The 25359-nt window shown below is 48.0% G+C and overlaps 1 protein-coding gene and 1 pseudogene across 2 annotated transcripts in view; one reads left to right on the top strand and one right to left on the bottom strand.

Annotated features, from left to right (window-relative positions):
• The window catches only part of LOC114496696 (cytochrome P450 4A11-like), a 189255-nt gene that overhangs the window by 90823 nt on the left and 73073 nt on the right, over window positions 1-25359 (top strand). The window lies entirely within an intron of this gene.
• LOC114496556 lies at window positions 1523-15454 on the bottom strand (annotated as a pseudogene).

The raw sequence follows: 25359 nt of genomic DNA, 5'->3' as shown, positions 1-25359 counted from the left end.
TGACTAAGGTTTCCAAATCCCAGACTTAGGTGGGCAGTGAGTTCTAGGTCTTAACAGGACTTTGCAGGAGTGAGCAGGGGCCCAGGGCCAAGCTTCCAGGGCCATGGAATCCATAGGATGAAGGATGTGTCTGCAGGTGGTCCCTCCTCAGAGCAACATAGAAATGTCCCCATGTCCCAGGCCTGAATTCTCCCCTCTTCCCTTTCCCTTGGTGTCAGCTGCTCTCTCTCCACTGCCTGTCTCATTCCTAGATTGCATCTCACTAATGGCAGTTAGACCTTTGTCAGGTGTATCCACTCTATGTGGTTCCCGAGACTGTAGCCATGCAAGAGCAAGCCCTGCAAGAGGGCTAGTAAGGCTCCCTGGAAAACCAGGTAAAAACACACATGGCAAACATGATGCCACTCTAACACTGAAGGGTTCCCATGGGTTTAGGCCTGGTAAATACATTGTATCCTTTGAAGCTTGTTCTACTTTGCATAGCCCTGTAGATACAAACCAGATGTCTAAGTTCAAGGCATAAGGAGTTAACTCCTTATCTCATGAAATACCTCTTAAAGACCCTCTGGTGTCAGCACGACTACAGACCCTGACCTATGACAGATCTTTCTTTCTTTCAATTGTTACCTATAGATAATACCTGTTTTTGTCTGACTATAGCCTTTTGACATTGATTCATGAGTTATCCATGTATGCTGTATATACCCTACACATACCATTCCCAATAAAAGCCTTTTGGGAAAAGGACTCCAAGCATTCTCCACTAAAGGGAATGCCACCCCCTTTCCTGCCTGAACAGCAAGATTGTGTCCTGGACGACTTATTCACCATCTGAGCCAGATGGGAGGATTCTGCAGACTGCAGTTCCTCCCACAGACCTTGAACCCTATTGGTATATGTACCCATCAAAGAGATGCTGCAGAGATGACTGGGGAAGGACCTCTGATTCATCATATGTACCTCAGCTGAAATTTGCCCCAACACTCCTTTTTATATCTCATACTGCACCCTGCCTCAAGGACTGATTCAGGCACCACCCTTCCCAAAAACTCCCCTCTAGTGTCATTCTGCCACCTTCGCCAGCCAAAGTTCATACACCCAGGGCACCAGGTGACTCTGACACAGACATGGATGATGGTAGTAGAGCCACAGAGTCCCATCTTGGGAGGGTAGAAATAATACCTGAGAGTTCATATTCCATATTCCTTCACCTTGACAGTGGTTACCTGGGTGTGTGCTTTAGAAATTAATGGTTTTGTACACTTTTGCTTTAGGCAAATATTCCTTATGCTATTTCCAAACACATATGCAAAGTTACAGAAAGACACCCATCTCAGTGAAGGGCCAAGACACAAAGCCACCCCTCTGTCATGTGGACTGGGCAAGTGCCTGGTCATAACCAGGAATCCAAGGCACAGCTTCCATTGTCTTCACTGTATCACTGAGACTGGAATGTAAGTTTCTTTTACATTTTAGAAAGATTGTCCTACTACAAAAGGAAAAGGAGGAGACTAGAAACAAGTGGGTTCTCCCATGTGTTTTCTGAGTGAATGAGTCAGCTCTAGGATACATGCACAGTAAGCATTCACAGACACACCTGTTCACTGGACCATCCTCGAGGTGACTGTCTAGGGGATAACAACTCCCCTTCTATCTTACAAGCCTCTCAAGGACAGGAGACACAGCTGCTCCACAACCCCAACCTGGAGGGCTGTGCCCAAGAACAGGCCACAGCCTGGGCTGTCTGGGGCCTTACTCTTGGCAGAGCTACTTCCCAGAGCCTGGGCCCAGTGGCCTCAGGTGAAGGTGGATGCCATTCTTGGAACGCAGGACCAGCTGGGGCAGCTTGATAGGTGGCCGCAAGGGATCCAGGGCGAACTCAAAGCGGAGCAGGCAGAGAGCCGTGACCACCTTCATCTCGTTCATGGCAAACTGCTGTCCAATGCAGTTTCTGCAGTGAGCAACACAAAGAGGGCAACAGGAATGGGGTGTCTGAAGTGGTGGAATCCAGTGCTGTCAGTGGCCAACAAAAATCAATAACTATTTTTGCATGACTAATGGCTAATCAATTGATTGCTCTGGGCTTAAGAAACAGATCATAGGGTAGGGTCCCAGACTACTGGTAAGTAGATTCCCATTGAGAATCTGGCTTGGGGTCCCTCTTGCAATGACTCAGAAACCCCTCCCCCTGCTGGGGACATGAATGTGCTAATGGAAAGAAGAAAGTCCTTGGAACTTACCTTGTGTTAGAATCACCACAACCCAGCATGGCCCCCCTCATCACAGAGTTCCTCAAGTGATGATTCCCCACAGCACACTCCACTCCACCTCCCCAGACCTCAGGGACTGGAAATGTGGGGCTTCTCCCTTACCTGGGCCCAGCAGAGAAGGGTATGAAGGCAAAGGGGTGGCGTCCTGCCACATTCTCAGGGGGAAAAGCGCAAGGGGTCAAAGACCTGAAGGAACAGGCCAGGCTTAATACATGCCAGGTCCAGAGCAGGGTGACTCCCCACAGCCTCCCTCCCCTCTGACCTCCAAGCCCAGGAATGGGATACCTCAGGGTCAGGCCACACAGCACTGTTCCTATGGAGGGCATAGATTGTGCAGAGAGATCAGGCTGCCTGTGGGCAGAGCAGAGGAAGGTGACCAGCTGGTCCTGGGCAGCCAGGCCCACCTCCTCACAGGGCCAGGATCCCGTCGTGTATGCCTAACTAGACACCAGCCTCTGCCTCAGCACTGCCAGTGACAGAAGGTTCGTGACAACCCCCATCACATCAAGTGCTTTTGATCATCATCATGCCTACTCCCCATAGTCCAGCACTGAGCACAGCACCTGACACAGACATTTGTGAAATGGAACAGAAAGGGACTGAACCCACCCCCACCACAAGGCAGGACATGCAAGGACCATTACACGCTTTCGGCTCTCAATGAACTGACTCTCAAGGCAAGTTATTCATAGCATTCTGCTATCAATAGTGACAGCTACCAGTCACTGCTTGCAGACCATGTGCCTAGACGTGACCTTTCTTTATGAAGCCCCCAAGTAGAGTTGTACAGGTTGGCACTGCACACATCATAGTCTATGTGAATGATGCCCCCTGAACTTGTTCAGGGAACAACTTTCATGGTGAGACAGGATAGCCCTGAAGATGTACTCCTGGAAGCAACCTTGTAAGGCAGGTCTCTTCTCAGACCCATTTTAGAGATGAGGAAAAAGAATTTAGGGGTAGAGGGATTTACCCATATTATAGAGCCAGGATTGGACCCAGGCCAGCACAAAGCATGAGTTCTTTGCCATGGGTGCAAAAATTTAGCCAAAGGCACAGAAAGTGTCAGAGAAGCATCCTGAAAGATCCAGATTTCAGCCCCAAATGCACCCTCTCCCACCTGCAGGTAGGGTGCGGCCATCCACAAAGGTGACAGGCTTGCTGAGCTGGCGGGACACATGAGGCACAGGAGGGTAGAGGCGGAGGCTCTCCTTGATGCACATGGTCAAGTAAGTCATCTTGGCCAGATCTTCCCTGCCAGTAACACAACCAGCCTTTTCTGAAGATGGGCAGCAATGGGGTCCTGTAGGAAGACAGCCTCCAGCCCCCTCTTCCTCTTCACCACCATGACACACCCAAGGCTCAGAGGAACACAACTGAGCCAAATGTTCAGGACAGACTCGACATAGGGTAGCCACTGGGACCAGGGACTCTGACTCCGCTTTTCTCCATCCTTCCCTCATCCTCACTCCTAGGAAGGGAAAGCATAGGACCCTAGAGGTGTGAGTGCACCCAGCCATCAGAAACAAGGTCACTCCTGTGTCTCTGCGAGCCCCACAGAAGCCCTGCAAGAGACAGTCCCTTAGGTTCTGCTCAGTTTCCCCTGTTAAGCTGGAATGGAAAGGAATAGGGGTTAATAGTGATTGCTGAATGCAATAGTAAATGCATGAGCAATGACAAGTTCATGTAAATATATATATATATATATATATATATCTCTGCTGCCATTTGCCACTAGGAAGCTCAGACCCAAATGTGAGGTCCAACTATAACTACAAGGCAACACCTTATTCCATAGCCCCTAGGTTTTCTGCCCAGTACTTTTTTTTTCGATTGTGCTTTGTTGTTTTAATGAATCCATCAAGTTGCTTCAAGTTCTAGGTAACTTGACAACAGACAACATGGGCACAACCTTTTCCTAGAGCTGAGCAGGACAGCCTCGGCTACCCACAGCCTCACTCACCACTGGAAGGAGTCCCTGTCCTCCAGGATCTGACAGACCTCCTCCCGGCAATGTTGCTGGTGCTCCGGGTACAGGGCCATGCAGTAGAGGAACCAGGAGATGCCACTGGTGGTGGTGTCATGTCCTGCAAACATGAATGTGTCCACCTCAGCCCGGAGGTCTCTGTCAGACAGCTTGATCCCACTTTCATCCTGGGTTAGGGTAGACATAATGGAGCAAGTCAAGGCCTTCGGGGTAGGGACCAAAAAGTGCTCATAACAGCAATTGTAAAATGAAGGTCCGAGGGAGGTAGAGAAAGCTCTGTGTCAGATGGGAGTTTAGGACCTTCCCCCAGATTCCTATCTAATCTCCCAAACTCAGCTTGCATGACTCTTATTCCAGGAACTCTTCCCTGATCCTCTGAGCAAGTGACCTGTGACATTACCCAGCACAGACTCTTGATTCTGCTCATTTGTCACACAAAATGCCCCCAGACACAGGGAGGGATTTTGTCAGAATCCACCTCCTGTCCTGTCCACTAGGCTGTAAGGGGGAGGGCAGTGCCAGGTCTTTCTCCTCTTCTGCATCCCTACCACAGGAACTAACCCAACGTAGGACTCTATGAGTCAATGGACTGTGTGAGGAAATGAATTAATAAATGAATGAATGAACGAAGCCTATGATTCTAAAATTTAGGTCACTGAGACTCCAGAGTCTTAGACATCTGGAATTGGCCTATGGGCCATCTGGCTTATTACTAGGATTCCTGCTATTATCTCTCCCCACATCCACAGCCAGCCACGCCCTGCACCATCCTACCCATGAGCCTTTGCTGTTGTGTCATGGACAAAGAACAAGCCATATTTGTTGGAGAAACAAGAAGAAAATGGTTCAACACTCTGCTGCTGTGCAGTGCTCCCTGACCCTGAGGGTGGCCTGAACACCCCAATAAACCAGTTCACAGGAAGAGGTGGGCAAGTGTGCACTCACCCGAGCCCCAAGGAGAATGTCCAGGAAATCCAGGTGCCTCTGTTTCTGGATCTTCTCCTGTTCTTTCTTGTCTTGCAGGGCTGCCTTCCGTTCCTGGATGACTTGGTCTAGGCCAGGAGTACAGGGTGTCACTGCACAGGGACCCAACCTCTGCCCACAAGGGGAGAGAAGTTCTATAATGACAGTGTCCCAGACTGGGCCAAAGGAGTGACATTAGAGCCCTGACTTCTTGTGGGTGGGCCTAATGGAAAAAGCCCACCTGTGTGGTCATGGGCCACCTGGCAGGCCTGCAGGAAGCGGCGTCCTTGTGCAGTAAGCCTGTAGATGAAGTCATTATGGTACTGGAAGGACTCTATGCGCTGCTGCATCAGCAGAGTGAGATCCTTGACTGCCTCGTAGTAGTTACTGTCCCTGCACAGAGATGGAGGAGGAGGGGCACTCAGACCCTGACCCACAGCACAGACCCTTGCTGCTTCATTCCAGTAATCCAGCCCCAAGTCAATGCTTTCTCCTTTCCTCTCTCTGCCATTAAGCAAGTATCTGTCTCCCCACCTTGGGCAAGTCCTGCTCCCTCCAGCATGGGTTCCCTAGGGTAAGACCCTGTCTCCTCTCACCCAGGGCCCAGGAGTCCTGCCAAGTCTCCCCTCTGAGCTGGCCTGGGTTGAGACTACCATCAGCCCCAAATGCCCTCTGACCTGTGGCTCAGACTGCTGTGTCCTTTGCCAAAGGTGCACTTCATGAGTGTGTCCAGTGCCATGTGGCCCACATCGCCAAAGATGTCAAAGCTCTTATTCTCACAAGCCTTTTCCTCCCATTTTTCCTGGAGCCCAGAGAGGGTGAATAATGTAGCAGGGTCATAAGGCTGCCTGTTCCAGGCACCAAGACCCTGCCCTGCTCTCTGTCTTGCTGGACAATATGGTTGGGGCAGTCAGGGCTTTAGGCTCATAAGGCAGGAACAGGAGGCAGGTTTTCGACAACATGCCCAGACACTTTTTCCCTGGCAGGGTGCCTGTATATAAAGGAATTGATGGGCCAAGAGGTAGTGAGCTGCCCAGCACACTGTGTGTGTAAGTTAGGCCTGCAGTAATGCAGCAGTGGAGTGCCCTGCAAGGGCAAAGACCACCCTGAATAAACTGTGGAGATTATCTGGGCCTTAGATGTGGACTCTGACCCCGGCCCCTGGCATCCCTTTTAAAGGAAGAGTTGCCAATGGCATTGTTTTGGCAGCTGTTGTAGATAGTGAGGAGACACTTTTTAGACACGAATGGCCTTCCTCATATTCCCAAATATAGGCATCCCTCAAATCTGCTCCAGTAGGAGACTTATTAGGACTCACAGAGGTCCATTTTTCTGTGGGGAATGCCTGGGTCTCCTGGGGCAGATGAGGGCCGGAGATGTCTGGCCACTTGGAGCTCCACACCTACTCAGCTCCCAGTAGACAGCAGGTGTCAGGTATGGCAAGGTTTGGCATTGCTACGGGAAGGAACGACATCAAGGCCTCAGAGATTCCCCTTACTGTCCTCCCCCAGGGAAAGCTGTGCTCAGAGGGGCTGTCTGGCAGGCACCGTCTCCAAAATCTTGGGACAGGGAGCTCACAAGCATGGCATTTGTGGATTCAGCAAACACTGTCAGGTAGGGCTTCAGCACGTCATAATGGAAGCCAGGTGTGAGCAGTTTGCGGTGCTGGAACCACTTGGGCCCCTGGAGGACCAGCAGGCCTTTCCCTGTGGAAAGGATAGGAGAGGGAGGGCTAGTCAGTGCACACAATCTACCCCTTCTCTGGCAGTCCAGGACTAAGCAGGCCCGTCCCACCCAACCCTACCCTGGTCCTCCCCACCTAACCTCAGTCCCGACCCACCTCTACCTTCCAGCCACGCAGCCTCTGATGACACCAGCCTTGGGCCCATGACCATACCCTTCCTCAAGCCCTTACCCTGGGCAGCACCACCTGTAATATCTCCTAGGATCAACTCTAGAGCCAACTCCTCCAAGAAGCTCTTCCTCACATTCATACATTTCCCACACCCCTTGCCCTACCCATCCTGGGTTAAAGACACACCCAGCAGGAGAAGGTACCAGGGTCCGACTTCCCTGGATAACTGACTGAGTAGAAACAGGCCAGGGAGGGATTCTGTCACCCAGAACCAGGAGCACTGAGGGTGACCACTCACCAATCCATGGGAGGAAAAAGTCATAGAAATCTGAGGCCTTAGGGTCTGTAGAAGACAGAGGGGATTAGATTAAGCCACACTTGGGAGATTTCCGAAAAAGGCTCATTGATCAATAAGATGAGAATCTCAGTTGCCCAGATGTAGGTTGCAGGCCAAGACTCCTACCCACATGGTAGCATGATCTCTCAGTAAGTCCTGCACCCTGACAAGAATGCTTACCCCCTCGGCTGTACACGGCTTTCACATATTCAGGTTCATAGATGTTCAGGAAGCCAAGGAACTGTCCATACCAGAGTGGGTGGGCATAGGGGAACTCATGGGCCCAGGACACTATCTTATCCAAGCTCCTTGTCTGCTGGATCTGTAATGGTGACAGAAGGGCATGTCAGTCAGGAACCCAGAATTACCAGCCACAGTGAGTCCCTCAGCCTGCCCTCGAAGGCCCAGGGAGTATATATCCCTCCTCCTACGCCCCGTTCCCAGCCTGTCACCCATTCCTATTCATCTTTCATTCAGTCCCCTCTCCAGCCACAGAGCCACTGCTTTTCATCCAAACCACTCTCTTATTGTATTTGGGTTGACGCAACAACCCCAATATGTCCAACCTATGGCCACCTAGTGCCTGCCACTAACACTCTATCTACAGTGCCTCCAGAAAGAGATTTCTTTACAGCATTAAAGCTTTTCATTAGGAAGATAATCCCAGCTTGTTGTTCAAAAGGGAAATCACCATGATTCTATCCTAAGTCATTTGGCACATTTTTATTGAGGACCTACTAAGTGCGAGGCATTGTCTAGACATCTCAAGAGAATGAGACAGACATGGTCCTATCATTTCGTTCTATGGGGAAGACTGATAAGACCCGTAAACAGTTAAGTAAAGTCATTGAGACCATAGTAAGTTCTAAGAAGGAAATAAACACCATGCTACAAAAGAGACTAACAGGGGGACCTGCTTGAATAACAGCAATCCATGTGGCTTCTTGTTGGAGATGACATTTAAGGTGAAGCCTGAAGTATGACAAGAGGCTGGGCATGTGAAGAGAAAGGGAAGGAAGTTCCAAGTTGAGGCAACAGCAAGTACAGAGGCTCTGGGATGGGGAAAAGTGTGGGGTCTTCCAGCAGCTGCCTCATGGTGGGACAGTGGCCTGAGTTGAGGTTGGAGAGATCACTCCAAGGGTGGTGTGTGCCCTCTGGGAGTTGTTCTAACCACACCTACACACCTAGAGGTGTTCATATAAAAATATAGTACACTATAAATACCTTTTCAAACCTGCCTTTTAAAAAATTAACGTAACTTGTCTTACTTTCAAACTAGTACATTTAACTGTCTGTCAATATTTTTTTAACAATTACATACTAATCCACTATGTGTATGTATCATTGTGTATTTACCCATGTTTTTCTATTTTGGCAGGGTCTTCAGACCTTTCAGTGACTTTTCCGTTTGTCTCAGAATGAAGTCTGAACTTCACCATTTGCAGGAAGCACAACTAACACTTATTAAGCGCTTGCTTTGTGCCAGGCCTTCTTCTTGGCACCTTACATCTTGACCTCATCCAATGGTTACAATAACTCTATGAAACCCCTTTTGAGGGAAGAGGAGCCTAAAGTACAGAGATCTGAAGTTCCTATCTAGGGCCCACACAGCTTGTAAGGGAGGTAGGATGAGAACCATGAAAAATGACTGCATGGCCAACAACCTTCAGAGTCTGACAACCTGGTTCGAATACACATTTCCCTTGTTGTTTAGATGCATGAACTTGGGCAAGTCCTTTAGGCTCTCTGAATCTTACTCTCCTCGTCTGTAAAATGGGGGCGATAATACTTCGCTGACAGGATTGCTTCAGTATTAGACAAGTCATGCAGGGTGTGTGTGTTACTAGGTTTGTCAGGTGGCATTCAAGGCCCTTAAGGGATAAAATATGCATGAAAGGACCTAGAGCAGGATTCTGCACAAGCTGAGCCCTTGACAAGTAGTTCCCTTCCCTTCAAGCCCACCTCTCCCCAAATTCATCCTCCACGCCTCCTCCCTGCATCTCCTGACACATCCTACTCCCAAATGCACCCAGCTACATTGAAGAATGTGCTCTGAACATGCCCTAAGATACTTCCACCTATGGGTAGAGGAATAACCAAAACTTGTCCCCTGTCACATGGAGACTGACCTTGGCTTACACTCTCTAACTTTGTCTTATTGGACACTTGATACCTGTAAGATGTCAATGGTGTTGCTAGGCAACATGGCTATAACAAAAATGAACTCAGGTTGGTAAATAACATCTGAACTAGGAAGAACCATGAGTGAACAATAAACACTTGATGGAGACACAGGTTTTTGTTTTCCTGAATGTAAGGCATGGCTCTTGCAGGAACCCTGGGATAGTCAGTGAGAGTCTGTGGGACTCGGAGAGTCTAAGACAAGGTGGACACACACACCCCAATGTGGGTCTCATTTCCCTGCCCCTGGTCAGTCCCTTAGGAGCAGGTGGATGTCTGATGGCTGATGTGGATGTTGTGAGGAATGCCTGAAGTGCCCTTGCTGCCAAGCTGCCCATATCCTTGGAGATGTCTGATGCTAACTGTGTCTGTGGCAGTCTTATGTGTGTGAATGTCTGAAAGTAAGATCTCCTGGCGTGTGGCATCATGTCTGTGCCTTTGCTGATACCATTCCTTGCTCCACATATACCCTGTAGCTGAGTACTGCCTCTTCCTCGACATCCAGCCTGAATGCCCCACTCCAGGAACCTCTCTATCCTCAACTGGGTGAAATCTGCCTCCCCTGGGCCTCTCCAGCACTGTTAGTACCTTACCGATACTCTGCTTGGTGTTATAATTGCTTGCTTACAGAACCAAAATATTAATAATGTTAATATTGGCATTTATTGAGCATTGAATGTGGTCAACCACTGCACTAATCCTGATAAATGAATTCTTTCATTTAATCCTCAGAATATCCTACAAGACAGACACTATCATAATTCCCACTTCATAGATGAGGCAGGAAGGCTCTATCACATGGTTGGTTAGTAATAGAAGTGGGATTCACACCTAGGACCCCAGACTCTGCTCTGGGCTGTGAGTTCCAAGTGCACAGATCACATCTGTGGCATGCCCAGGTCACTGTGGAGCTCAGCACTGGGCCTCGGCAACAGTATATACTTGATAAAGTGTGTGTGGAACAAATGAACTGAGTAGAGGGAATGAAAAAGAGGTAAAGAAGAAAGGAGGGGAGACAGCACAGAAAGCATCTGGCTAATGTAAACACTGGCCAGGGATAGTCAGTCTCATGAGGAACCAGACTGAAGTCTTCCTCAAACAGCATTGCAGATGTTTATTTGTTTTTCCCAGCTGGCTCTAAATGCCTGCACTGGCTAATCCACATTTGCTACTTATTTCTACTTTCTCTCTTTTTTAGAATATTAGATTTATTTATGTTAGAGAGAGGGGAAAGGAGGGAGAAAGAGAAAAAGAGACACATTGATGTGAGGGAGAAACATGATTTTGTTGCCTATCATGTGCACCTCAACAGGGGCCTGGCCCCAACCCAGGCAGGTGCCCTGCCTGAGAATGGAACAGTCAACCTTTTGCTTTGTGGGACGACACCCAAGCAACTCAGCCTCACCAGTCAGGGCTGCATTCTATCTCTCGACATAGGAAATGGAAGGTAACAGATATGTATTCAGTATCTCCTATATATCAAGTATTATGTAAGTAAATTCATAGATTGCCTCATACAGAATGGATAATTACTCCCATTTTACAGATGAGAAAAGTGAGGTTCAGATGAGAACTGATTTGCCTGTTGCTTGTAGGTTAGTACTGCTGTGACTCAGGTGAGAGCCTCCACATTTCCTACTGCACAGTGAAGTCTCTCAGAGCTGCTGTGTTCAGCTGTATAAATTGTGCACTGTACAGTCCCAGGGTTTTGAGGTCTGTGCAAGTGCTTGCCTTGCTGTTCCATCATGGAAAGTTCCCTTGCATGGTCCTCACCCTCTCAACTAATCCATGTGTCTTCCAGGAAACCACCTTGAAGAAGAACACTGAGCATCTGATAACATCTGACCCAAGCCACTTTCCCCAAGGGCCCTGGACACTGGGCTTGGTCACTTTGGTCCCCAGACAACCATCTTTTGCCTTCCCTGGGGTTCTTCTCCTTTCAGGCCCTCAGTAGGGTTCACTGAAATCTCCCCATTGATCTTCTCACTCATTGCCTTGAAATTACCATCCTGAGTTTAACCCGGGGCTGGGGTAAGGGCACTATAAGTGTTCTCACTGCCCTGATACACACAATGTCAAAATGTTTATCACTACACAAAGTGATAAACATCCTTTCCATCTACCAGTTAAGAGGGGCCTTCTGCTGCCCTTGACCCCTTATCTTCCTCCCTGTTGATTGGGGTTCCTAGAAGTGCCCCCTTCATCCTGAGTGTCTCTTATTTTCCCACCTCACCTCCTGGGTTTTCCTTGCCAACTTAATTTCTAACCACCATGACTGCTGGTCTCCTCTCCATCCTTCCCAAGTCTAGGAAGCCCCACTGGACAGGGGCAAGGAGAGGTTTAAGTCACAGAGAAGCCAGACTCACAGGATCTCAAAGGTACAAGGACCTCTGGGCTGACCTGGTTCATCTCAGCCCACTCCCTTCCTCCTCAGTCATGAGTGTACTCCTCTTTGGCATCCCCACCCAGGACAGGAGTCCCTGACCTCATGGTGACCATGTCCACAGCTTGATCCAGCCCCTATCTCCCCATGCCCAGCTTTCTGCTGTGTGCCCTTGATTGCCCCAGGAGCCTGGTAGGAGTGAGGAGGGTTCTCAGCACCTGACCCCACTACTGGAACTGCAGTCCCATTCAAAGCCCTGGTGTGTCCTCTGTCTGGGGGTTCACATGACTGTCTGGCCAGCTCTTCTAAATTACACAACTGGTCACACACCCTTTGGTCTGCCCACAGACAGCCTGATCCCTTTGCACATCTATGCCCTCACAGAAAAGTGCAGTGTGGCCAACCACATAGTACTCCACCCCTGGGCCCACAGGTCTAATGAAGTGCTGTGGGGACCACCCTCACCTTGTAATGGGCAGGTTTTTAAGTAAGGCCTATCCTCTCAATTCTTTGACTGCCTGTGCTTTTGCCCTCAGTACAAGACCTGATACCACCCATCCACCTTCATGCCCTTCTCCACTGGGCTGAGGTAAGGAGAGGCCCAATGTCTCCATGCAGTCACAAGGGATGGTCTTTCCTGGCCAGGCAACTGGCATTCCCTCTCCCACTTCCAACACACAGGTCAGATTTGTGAGTCCATCATAGGGGCCCTAACCTCAAGCCAGTAATGTCACTGAGTTCCCATTTTGTACAAAGTCCTCCCTGCCCCGCTGTGTGGAATGGGTAGAACCCTAGAAAAATAGGACATAAATCCACCTCAAGGAAACACATTCTGAAAATTGAGGAGGATGACAGGTAGATGCTTCTGAAACTCTAGGCTGCACCTGAGACCAAGAGGGAGAAGTTAATTCTGATGGACAGTTCCTCCCTGTCCCAGGACCTTCCTTCTACCACAAGTCCTTCTCCTCTTTTCCTACTTCTATTGTCACTTGGCATAGGAATCGGTTTTTTTATCCTCACTGAACAATATGTTTACTGACTCTGAGAGAGAGAGAGAGAGAGAGAAATTGATGTGAGAGAAAAGCATCAATTTGTTGCCTCCCATACATGCCCTGTCTAGGGATCAAACTCGCAACCTAGGTATGTGCCCTGAGCAGGAAATGAACCTCCAAAACCTTTTGGTGTATGGTCCTATGCCCCAACCAACTGGGCCAGGGCTGCACTCACATTTGATGGCCTGATTTTATCCTGTACAAAAAGGCAGGAGTCCTGGGTCTACCCTCAACTCATTCCTCAGTTACAACATGAACATAGGCAAATTCCTTGCACTTTCTGAACCTCAGTTTTCTCATATGCACATTATAGAAAATAATCCCTCCCCTCTCCTTCCTATTTCTCAAGCTGCAGCATGGATCCGACCAGAGGAGATGGACCAAGCCCTATGGGAGTGCAGAGCTGTTGGGCCTGCCACAGTTCCTCAGGAAACCTTAGTAGTGCCAGAGTTCATTGACCCCTCCATGCCCTTCCTGATGCCAAGTGCCTCCACATACTTGTGCTGGAGGCAATAGGCAGAGTTAAGCCATGTTCCAGGCCTTCCACATACTCTCAAAGTGGGTCATAGTGGGTGGAAGGAGAGTGGGAAGGTAGAATTTGGGGATGAAAAAGAGAAAACTCTGATGTGAGGGTAGGGAAGCAAGGTGCCTATCCTAGAAAACCCAGCTTCACTGGAGGAGGAGAAAGTGGAGGGGCTGTGAGAGAATAGGGATTGAAGGTCTCCCAAATGCCTCTCATACCACCATTAGAGTGTGACCTCAACTTTTCCATCACCTCCTTCTGTAGTTAGCAAAGCATCTCCCAAACCCCTCCTGGTTCCACCACGTGTCCTCTCCATCACTTTTTCTCCTCTATCAATACCCCTCCATACTCTTCACCATCCACTGTTTGTTGATTCAGTGATGCCTACTCTGTGCCAGGCTTTGTGCTAGACCCTGAGTGTACAGGGGTCAATCAGACAAGATCTCTATGCTCTAGGGGTTATGGTCAATATTGGGAAAGATGAACAAATAAACAGAAAATGACACCCCCCATGAAACAAGTGCTGAGATACAGAGCAAGAGGCTGTTGCAAACTCCTGGTTAGGCACCCAACCCAGTTCAGGGCAGGGAAGGCTCTGGTCTCAGGTTTCCCCTCTACACAGTAAGCTTCTTGAGAGTAGGGCCTGGGTCTGATTCATCTTTCTGATACATCCTTTCCTTTTCTGGGTATCTCCAAGGTGCACATAGGTTTCTTTGCCTTCCTGAGAGAAGAGTTTATGTGGGGGCAAGAATAAGCTTGGGCAATCCTCATCTGAAGGTCAAGTTCATTTCCAGCATCAATCATGGAGGAGAAGCAGTTCCCCAGACTGTGAATCAGGGAAGGTACTCAGGAGGTAGAAGAAGTAATTATGCCTCTCTCTGAGCCTTAATCTCTGGCATCTACACCTGGGCCCCCAAACCTGGCTGCAGAGCAATACTGTCATAGAAGTTTTTTAATTCAGGCTTCTACTTGCAATATGCTAAGTAGGGTCTCTAGGGGCTTTGGGACAAGGAATCTACTCTCTCTGGTTTAGATCAGAAACTTCTGGTTTAGATTCCCATGAAGGTAGGGCGCTAAGAGGTGTTCCTGATAAAGGGTGTGAAGGAGATCTATCCATCCTCAGGTGAGTGCGCACAGTTAAGTGAGGATTTGAACCCAAGAAGATGTCACAGGTCCTGAGCCAGACCTTAGGCAAGGCCAGGAAAACCCCACCTTTGGGGACACAAACAGCTCAGATGGCCTGGGTGGTCTTGGGTGACAGTACTCATCTCTGCACTTTCATTTTCTGCCTTAAAGTATAATTGTTACATTGGACAGAACAAAGAGAAAGCTGATTAAGCTTTAAACAAGATTGAATAATTCTATCAGACTGTCCAAGAATTTTACTCTGATTCTAATTCCAAGCCCTTAGCAAAGTCTTTGAACCTTGTACGTCAAAACCATAGGAAGGAATCTGTGGCCTGCTTGGGCACCAACTTTAAATTGCCCCATCCCAGGCCCGCTCAGAAGGTGGATTGAGGGGGAGATCAGGTGGCAAAGCTGAATGAAAACCATGGCTCCCAGGATATCAGTTCCCTGCCCTATTAGGAGACCTACTAGGGTCTCCTTCCTTGGTCCCCAGGAGACTGGGATCGATTCTCTGAAGAGGCCATTTTCTTCCTCCATTCCTCCCCTTTCATACCACACCCCCCACATACCTCAAGGGCATGACCAAAGAGCCAGTGAGTGGGGGGCCCTGGGAAGCTGTCCATAGCCCTGGTGAGAAACTGCCTCCGCATCAGCAGACCAATGAGCTTGAGGAAGCCAACGACCAAAATCAGTCCAGAAGCCCATAGACACAGGCGAAAGAGGCTCAGGGAGAACAAGACAGGCCCCATGGCTGGAGTTGCGGCCACCTAAGCTTCTCTGGCTGCTTTCTGGTTCACTTATATTCTACATGCTGGCACCTTGCCTGATCCTTCCCCCAGCCAAACCAGCAGCAGCAACCCAGAGTGGGCGGAGCTTCATAAGGCAGAAAGAACAGCCCCCAAACTCACAGACAACAGCAGAGACAGCCTGCCTCACTCATCTCAACACAGCTGGAGAGAAACCAGGTGGTGGGCTTCAAAAAAATCAGAAAATGGGTATCATGCCTTGGTTCCTTGGAGGAGCAAACACAGGCAATCCTTGGTATAATCACTAAAATAACAACTGCCTTTTCATATAAGCACCTTGTTGTTTCAGGAGGCTTCTACACACTGTCTCATTTAACCCAAACAAAGCGGTCATAGATACTCACTATACCCATGTTCCAGATAATGAAACTGAGGCTCAGCTTTGCCTGAGCTTTCCACTTTCCCTTTCAATATAGGTCACTGGGAGGCTTCCACTTATACCAAGTACATGATACTTCGAGTCCTTTTTGGAGAGGCACTGTCAGGGACAAGGTTCTAGCCTCAGAAAGGACATCCTGGGTCAGAAAAGGGCCAACTTCACCCCAAGACAATAGTACAAACTTGAACTAAAGTACATACAACACTACTTTCAGGGTGATGAGGAGAATCATCAAATTCAGTCCCTCCTGGATTGATGGAACAAGCCACTTGGGCCCAGAGAAGGTCAGTGAATAATCCAAAGCCTCACAACAAGGCAGGTGTATCCCTTAGTTGCCCAGCCCACCTTCTGTTAAAGAACAAGGATTGCCCAGGCCCCAGCCTTGCCTGGGGAGAGTCTGCTATTTCTCCATCCAGTACTGGATTGTAACAGTCAGGGTCCCAGGGGAAACAATTCACTGCAGATGTTTCAGATGAAAAGACATGCATTCAGGGCTCTTTTTAGAGGCATAACAAAACTGAGGAATCAAATGGTGTGGCTTCCAGAGACTGGCAACAGTGGAAAACCCACTGACATTACTAAGCTGAAGGAAAAAAAGGAGAAAACAGCATTCCTGAAGCCTGGTAGGGGCAAATATTGCCAGAGAAATGATGCTGGAAGGGAAGGAGCAGAGAAGAAATGTTCCTGCCCCTTTCCCCTCCCACCCTCCAAGCTCCCAGTGGTGTCTCCTTTCAGCCAAACCCAACAACAAGTGAGATGGCAAGGGAGCCTGGGGGAGTCAGCATGCAGCAATCAGCCTCCCAGCAGGGCAGAGAAGAGCAAAGGCTGGGTCTGGCATGGAGATGGCAGGGGGCAAACCAGAAAACAAGCGGACCTGGAACTTGGATCTGTGAGCTCAGATTGCAGGTGGTAACTCAGAGAGTGGTGCAATGCCAACGTGGCCTCCAAATCCTATGCTGGGGAAACACCCTAACCAGTCCTTCCAGAAATAGAGAAACCAAGGTAGCAGTACAATAAAAAAGAAATCCAAGAGAGTTCTGAAATCCCATGTTTGTGTTTCTGTGCATTGGATCAGATCATGGAGTACTCCACTTAATGTGCAAATTATGCAAGGCCCTGGCCCAGTACCCCAGGTGGTGGGAGGGGGTCATCCCAGGACACCAAGGTCTGGGTTTTGATGCCTGGTCACAGCACATACAAGAGACAACCAATGAATGCATAAATAAGTGGAACAACAAATCAATTGCACTCTCTCTCCCTCCAAAAAACAAAAAATCAATTGAAAAAAATGCAAGTCATGGAAGTCATAGAGTAAGGCTGCAGGAACTGCTATCAGAAGACTTCCATAGTTTATGGTGAGTTTATTTGTTAGTGTGGACTCAGCCTGATGGAATCATGCAGTGTTTGGGGAGGTCCTGAGGGAGTTCCTACCTGATGAAGGGGCCATGGCTCCTGGCAAACACCATTGAGGATTCACCTGGGAAGAGTCTAGGGCTAGCCTAGAAAATGGTAAGTGGACATAACTGTCCTGAGATACACACTTAACCCAGGACAAGTTGCTTAATCTCTCTAAATCTCTGCTGCTAACCTGTGCAACACAGATTATATTAGTATCTACTTCAAAAGGTTTCTCAGAAGATTAAAGAAGTTAACGTGTAAGCACCCAGCTTCCATATGGGGTGTTCAATACAATTAAACTAAATATTCACAAAGCTGTTTTTGGATGAGCAATGAGCAATAAGAGGAGAATGGGTGAGATAACCTCTAGCCTAGATTCTGGGGTTTCTTTGTCTTCCAGATAACCTGTGTCACTGAGATACAATTGCTTTCGAATAATCCCAGCTGGCCCTGGCTCATATTGTACCTCAGCCTGGGTATGTACAATGGAGGGAGGAGGCTCTGGCTGTGGAATGTGGGTAGGGCAGAGTGGGATCAGGAGGCCCAAGAGCCAACATTGTTCCACTCAGGCATTACCTAGTAATGCAAGCAAAACTTCTGCCTTGGTGGTGTCCTGAAGGCCTTTAGCTGAGGGATCAGGATCAGGTCCCTGGAAGAAGCAGTTTGGGGAGGGCAGGTCTTTGATACATTTGAAATTTGGTGCAGGATGTAAGGTGGAGACCTAATTTTCCCTTTTCCACGTGAACAGCCAATAGTCACATCACCAACTGAGTATTTCATTTCTCCCTAGTGATCTGTAATTCTGCAGTTATCATCTATGACATTTCAATATCACTGAAACACAAAAAGCAATGCTAGGTATTACACACACACCATATTTCTAAAAACTATAAAACCTGTATGGAAGCATGCTCATTTCAGGTTAGGCTGTTGTGGAGAGAGGAAAGGAAGAGAGATGATCAGGGAAGGATTTTAGCTGTATCAAACATTTAATTGCTTTTAAAAGAGAAAAAAATCATCTGAAACAATTATGCCAAAATATTCACATCTATTAAATAAAATCTGGAAGGTAGGTTCACGGGTCCTTTTCTATTGTTTTCTGTATTTTCAGTTTGTTTGAACTTTGGTCTCATCATTTTAAAGCTAAATTGAAAGAGTCACCTTGGCAGGGATGACATGTGCACTAGCTCCGTGGCAGGGCTGGGGCAGTGCGAGAGCAGCCTCAGATGGGACTTGATGCCCTGACAGGTTCAGAAACAGGTGTTCCTGTGCTGGCAATGGCAGCAGCAGGTGTTCCCTTAAGCTTCTGATGATAGTTATGGTGTCTTCCTGGCTCCAGGAGGGGCCCACCTGAGCTAAACTCAACCAGAAGTGATCTTTTGACCCCAGCCAGCTCCTGGGGATTATCTGAGATGGTCACAGTACCAGGAAGCCCAGAGAGCAGCAAAGGACATTCTCACAGACTGGGAAGTTGGGAAATCCTGCCAGTCACTGAAACATTCAAGGAGATATAAAGAAAGTAATGCTACTTCTACTTGGCTCTTTGAGTGGAAATTGCTTAGAAGATCCCATTCCTGGATTCAGGGCCCCTGGCTGAGAACCACTTTCTCAGGCTGAGATGACCCAGAGGGGCCTGGGCAGAGCTGGGAATAGAGCTCAGAGTCCTGGCTCCCAGCTGACTCACTGCTGCCAGCTCATCAAGTACCCAGAAACCCAGTTCCCAGAATAAGAAAGGTTCCAGTTTTTCATTGGGGAGGGATTGTTGGCTAGAGTTGACAGTTCAGCACTAAGGAACAAAGAAAGCTCCCTCAGCCATGAAGCACTGGCAGTGTTCTTTAGGATGGGAGAACCCTCCACCAGTGTGCTCTGCCTCCAGTAGCACAGGGGAGAATGTCTCATCCTGACCCCCAGCTCCATGGCCAATGATCACTCTCTCAGTTCTCTGGAACCAGGGCTGCCAGATCTCCAGAATTCTAAACAGACTGCCACATTTTCCTTTTATATGAAATCACCCCATTTTTAAAATATTGGCACCTCATGAAATGGAACAAAGTGCAAACACTGTGGAGGCTAACCCTGGGACAGATGGTGCTGAGGGTGCCTGGTCCCTGCCATCTCCCTGCCACAGGCTCCTTACCTACATGACTCCATTAAGATTAAACAAACCTTTTAAAGATAAAAAATATAAGCTATATAAACAGGGGGAAATTAGTGTAAAGGTCTAACCTATACTTGATCAGAATTCTACAATAGGAAGAGAGAGAACTAGGAGGAAATTATTTTTTAATTATTAATAAGTGGGAATGTGTAGAGCTGATGAAAGACAATACTTTTTTAGGATGAAGAAGGTAATAAATTCTACGTCGGATAACTGAAAAAAATCCACATCTCAAAACATCATGCTGACTCTGCAGAACAGCAAAGACAAAGGTGACAACCATGAAAGGAAGACAATTAAAGACTTTCTTACCTACAGCAACCTTGAAGCCAGAAGATGTAGGTTAATACCTCAAAGCCTAAGAAAAAACAACTTTCAACCTAGATTTGTATGCCATGACAAATGATCTTCCAAATATGAGGAGAAAATAAAGACGTTTTCAGACAAGGAGAAGCTGAGGGTTTTCACCAGCAGACTGTACCTGAAGAAAAGCTGAAAAAATACACTTCACAGCTGAGGAAGGTAAATCCCACAAGGAAGCTCTGAGTAGCAATAGTGAGTAGAAAGCGGCAGACACATGGGTAAATCTAAATAAGCATTGGCTGTGTAAAATAACAATCATAAGGTCTTGTCAAATGTTTAAAAATATATATGACTAAACTAACTGCTAGTAATGTGGACAGAAGGAGAAGGTAAGAGTGTTCAAAGGACCTTGAATTATTCAGGATGGGAAAGTCTTAATTTTACTTTAACTGTGAACTTTGATACGTAAAGTATACATATTAAAATGTGTGGGGAGGGACTTAAGAATGTAATTTAACAAATTTTAAACTTGTAGCTGGGAAATCAGAGGAAATGTTCAATTAATCTAAACAATAGGAAGAATGGAAAGAAAAATAAATATAGAAAAACTGAGAAAACACATCGTTTACAGAAATAAAGACTAGAAAGCACTAAACAAAATGGAAGAAAGATGATATGACCCCATGGGGGAGGGCACTGGAGGGGGCATTGTTGCACCTTCCAGGAGATGGCTGAGCAGGGGAGTGTGGGGAACAATTCAGTGCACACTGAAGACACTTTTGGTAACAGTGCCTGAGAAGCATTTAGGGCATCTTAGCCCACCCCACAATGTTGAATAGTTTCCAAGAGTCTCCCACAAACATGTCCTTCAAAAGTACAATTTAAGTGAAAAGTAAAGGACTTGTTATGTAAATGAAGAAAACAAATACTCAAGGTATCCCCACTCAACCTCCAAAACATATCACCCACTCCAGCCATTGTGCCTGTGAAGATAAGATCCTAAGATTTTATTTGCATATGCATAGGAAGAAGGTGCTTCATGAAGCTGAGTGGATCTTTCATTGGGTTTCTCTTGGTCCTTAGGAAAACGTGGAGCCAGCTGCAGAGGCTCAACAAAAAGGCATGGTATCAGACCCACTGTGGGGAAAAAAATCAACATGCAGGAAGCACTGCCTGGAGAGAGGGAAGGAATAAGAGAACAGGAGCTCACAGTTACAGAGCTCTTACCATGCCAGGCCCATTACACAACCATCCTGCTGGGCAGATACCTCTGAGCTATGAGATGGTGAGCTCCCCATCACAGGAAGTGAGTAAGCAGAGCCATGGTTCCCGACATGGGAGTAGAGGAAGAGGGGTTGAATCAATGTCCTCAGAAACTCTTTACTCTCTAATTCAGGGAAGAGCTTCACTTCAGCAGAACAGGCCCAAAGGTGGCCCCATCTCCTGGAAGGACAACCAAGGACACTGGAACAGGTGCAGGTCAGGGGAAGTGATCAAGTGGCCTGGATCTGGTTACAGTAACACCACCCTGGGGGTGGGCTCAACCAGTTAGATACTATTTAGGATTAGGACAGCTTCCAAGACGTTTGAGAGCTCACTCAGTCAGTACCTTGGCTCCCTGCTCAGCCTCCTTCCCTACCATGGGAAGGCTTCCATTTCTGGCACCAGCAAACACAGAGAGGCCCTCAGGCCTACTGATGGGGAGCTGAGTGGGTTGAGGAAATGAGAAGTGGTCAGAATAAAGGTCCTGTGGATTGAGAAGGAATGGAGGCGGGCAGTGACTTGCTTCAGACATACTTCAGGGAAACAACTCAGAGGCCAGAGCACAGAATACAGTGGATGGGGGAAGGAGTGGGAGGTGAGGAAAGTAAACAGTGAAAGTCAACAGTGAACCCCTGAGAGTGTTTGGCTTTTAAGGTGGGGAGACTGAGCATTTTTTAATGCTGAAGGGAAGATGCTGGTAGAGGACAAGGTTGAGATTGCAGGGCAGGGGGAGCATAAGAGGTGGGCCCAGGTACCAAGCATGTAGGAGGTGAGAACTTCAGTGTAGGGTTGGCTGTGCCCAGGGGAGAAGGGACATGAAGTGGGGTTGGGATGTGGAGGGGGACAAGAAGGACATTGCTGGATCCTCCTCAGGCAGGAGGAGACAGTTTGAGGGCAGAGGGGTGGCTGCCCCAAGTAGGAGAGTTGAGTAGGAAATGGTGGCCTTCCAGAGAGGCATAAGAGCAGTCAGAAGGGACTTGGGGCAGGGCTGGGACCCAGCATACTGGGGGAGCTGAGGAGAGCAGAGCCAGTCAGAGCAGGGAGGGCAGAGTCAGTGAGGACTACACCAGCTTGGACAGAAAACTGGGTCCTGTGGCCAGCACTGGTCCACTGGGAGGGCCCTCTCAACCCTACCAGAGTGAATCCCTCCCTTTAGAGACCTCCCACAGGACTCTCTTGATCATTGCAATTCCTTCAACAATGCCTGGAACACCAAGTTCTTTAGACATGTTGATTTTTTTTCAATTTCAATCTGCACCAAAGGATATGTTTATTGACTTGAGGTAGAGAAAGAGAGAAAGAAACATCAATGTGATAGAGAAACATCAAATATTGTATACATTGTGCCCTGAACCTTGAGGCAGAAACCGCCTTCAGGGCCTGAGAACACTGTCCACCCCCACCTCCCTGCTCCCTCTGCCAAAGAAATCCACCCCAGGAAACAACTCAGCCACCAAGCCAAGACAGACATGGGCTGGGTGCTGAGCCTACAGGCCAAGCATTAGGCCAGGCTCCCCTCTGAGGATCCAGATAAGATACAGATCAGAAACATCTGTGGGAAGAAGGCTTGACACAATCTGGGGAGGCCTGAAGGATAAGTGAGAGATAATCAGACAGAAAGGAGTCAGGGAAGGGTATTTCTGGGGGAGGGAACAGAAAACCAAAGACGTGAAGGTAGAAGACTAAAGATGATGTTCACAAGTTGCAAGTTCAGGGTAGGTGTAATGAAGCTGCCAGGAGAGGCAGGGTTTAGGAGTAAAGGGGAAACAGATAGGATGCAGGGACTGAGTAAGACCAGAAACCCTCCCTGTACAAGGAAGAGAATGGCACTGGCTCCTTCAGATGGGGAGAGTAGAATGAGCAAATAACAGGAGAGGGAACAGAGAGAAAACTATTTGAATCATGGCACTGCCTTATCTAGAAGCTAGCAATGGAATTGCACCTCTTAACGTCAGGTTGGAAGCCAAACCCTTGGTCACCCAGGCCTGGCACAAGCTGATTCCTTCAGGTCACTCTGGTGTTCCCTTCCTGCCTGCACCCTGTAGGTCCCTCCACATCTCCTGCTCATCGTCCCCAGGACAACCTCTGCAGCTTCTTGTGTTGTTCTCTCTTCTTGGAATGCTCTTGCCAGCTCACATGTCACTTCTTCCAGGAAGTTTTCTGTGGTGCACCCTGCAACTAGTCTCTTTCTATACTCTGCCCTAGGTCTCCAGTGCTGGCTTCCACCATAGCTCTGGTTACACAGTTTTATAATTGTATAACAGGAAGGGATTAAGTGCCATTTTTAAAGGTTATTTGCAATCTTGGCTTAGGAAAAAGGTAAAAGAGTTGTCAGGGAAAGAACATATTTTAGATTGCAGAAAGGCCATAAAAAGTATCCTTTGATGAAATTCTCCTGGATACAGGTTAGATGCACACTGAGTAGACAAAGACACTTTAAATCTTTGTGTAAGATGCTACTTCCCAGTACTCTGCTGTCTCTGTGCACTGCTCTCCTTTCCTTCTGGGTCTCCTCCCTTCTCAGTCCACACTCAGGAAGCTAGACCTGCAGCTCTTAGCAATCAGAGTTAAATTCTCGATTTGGGAATTCAAAATCCCAGTCATTGTGTTGCAAAAATTTGGGCTTTTGAATTTTAAAAGCCAAAGGCATGAAGGATTTGGAGCACACACTCTATAACATAGACCATTGTTTTGGAGAAACACGTGATCAACCAGAGTGACTCTCCTGCAGCTGAGACCAGAACTGATCTAACGAGAGACAAAGTCATGAGGAAGAGATGACTCCAATGAGTCCGTGACAAAAGTCCTCGTGTTACTCGTGCTGGGGACTCAGAGCCAGAAAGGACAGGTGTCTCCCCAGGGTCAAGCCCACAGAAACAACAACACCCATGGGGCTCTGGAAAGGTGGTGAAGAAGGAGCAGCATGATGCATCTGGGCTGATGGGTCTTAACACCCTCCCAGCACAGGAGCAAATGAGTGTTCTGTGCACCCAGGTGGGGTTCAGACGTGGCTGGGAGAGAGTTGAACCTGGAGAGACCTTACGGTTGGTAATTAGAAGGATACCCAAACCCATGTTCTGATAGTAAGTGTGAAACAGAACCACTAAGAGGTCTGGGTGTGGCCGTGAGAACAGACCCCCCACACCCAGCCTCAATAGCATTACAGTGACTCATAGACTTGGCACACACCTGGCAGAGGGAGCGAGGGGAGCCTGAAGTGACTGAGGTGAGTACATTTCTGCGTCCTACAGGAAGAATGTTGGAAAAAGTAAATAACTTTAAATGTAGGGAAATAACATTTCATCTCTTTGTTGGGTGGCTCTTATGAAAACAACAATTAATGTAAATAAAGAGAGTGAGGAGGACGGGGTTGGGCTAGACAGAAAGGCCCCAAATGATGGCAGAAAGCTTCAGGTCAAGGGTGTCCAGGACCAGCAAAAATCCCACATGGTATGGACTACCTGTGAAATTGGCCAAAGTGAGTTCAATGTGACTCAAGTTTAAGTCCTCATTTGTCTGGTTTGATGCAGCATCTCTCTGTGGCCCCTGATCTTCAACATCACCCCCCCCTGCCCCCCACACACACACACACTACTCTTGCATCCGTTATGCTGCATGAGGCTGAAGGAGGAAGGGCAGTGATGTGTGTAGGACCAAACAGCCAAGAAAGAGGACAGCACCACTGGGACATAGAGTGGTGGCAGTCGGGTAGTAGCTGGGGTTCAAGTCCTCTCAAGGGCTTCCTCACTCACATGCCATTCACATGACCCCTGGACTTCAGATGGGGCTATTGGCCAGAACATGGCAAATAGCCTTTCTGAGTGTCCTGGGCTTTCTCACAATACAGCAGCTCCCTTCCAAAACCAAGCTTCAGGAGAGAGAGCCTGACAAAAGTGCCAAAATATTGTAGGATCCAGCCTCAGGCACCCAGCAGCATCATCTCCACCTCATTCTGTTTACCAGAAATGAATCACTAAGTCTTGCTCACAAGCTAAGGGGAGGAGAGTTAGACTCCACCTCCTGATAAGGAGACTATCACAGAATTTGCCCACATGTTTAAAACCAACACAAAGACCAAGGGTATGTGCCTTGACTTCACTCAAGAAGTTAATTCTGCAGACAGTTGTCACTGCACCTGCTAAGGTTGATGCACCAATCCTTTGGAACCAGCAGACCTGGTTCCATTCCCTAGTATACCATTTACTGATGCCATGCCTTCAAGCAAGTGACCTAGTTTCTCTGGCTGGAAAATGGGGATAAATGACCATTCCTTCAATGCACAGTTGTTTTAAACATTAGAAATAAAAATAATTGTGGCACACAGTTAGTGTTCAGTAAATTGCCATCATTATATTTGCTGGAACTCTTCTGAG

Source organism: Phyllostomus discolor, chromosome 5 (genome assembly GCF_004126475.2).
Source record: "Phyllostomus discolor isolate MPI-MPIP mPhyDis1 chromosome 5, mPhyDis1.pri.v3, whole genome shotgun sequence".
NCBI lineage: Eukaryota > Metazoa > Chordata > Mammalia > Chiroptera > Phyllostomidae > Phyllostomus > Phyllostomus discolor.
The sequence above is the reverse complement of the archived record's forward strand: the minus strand, read 5'-3'. Positions and strand labels throughout refer to the sequence as shown.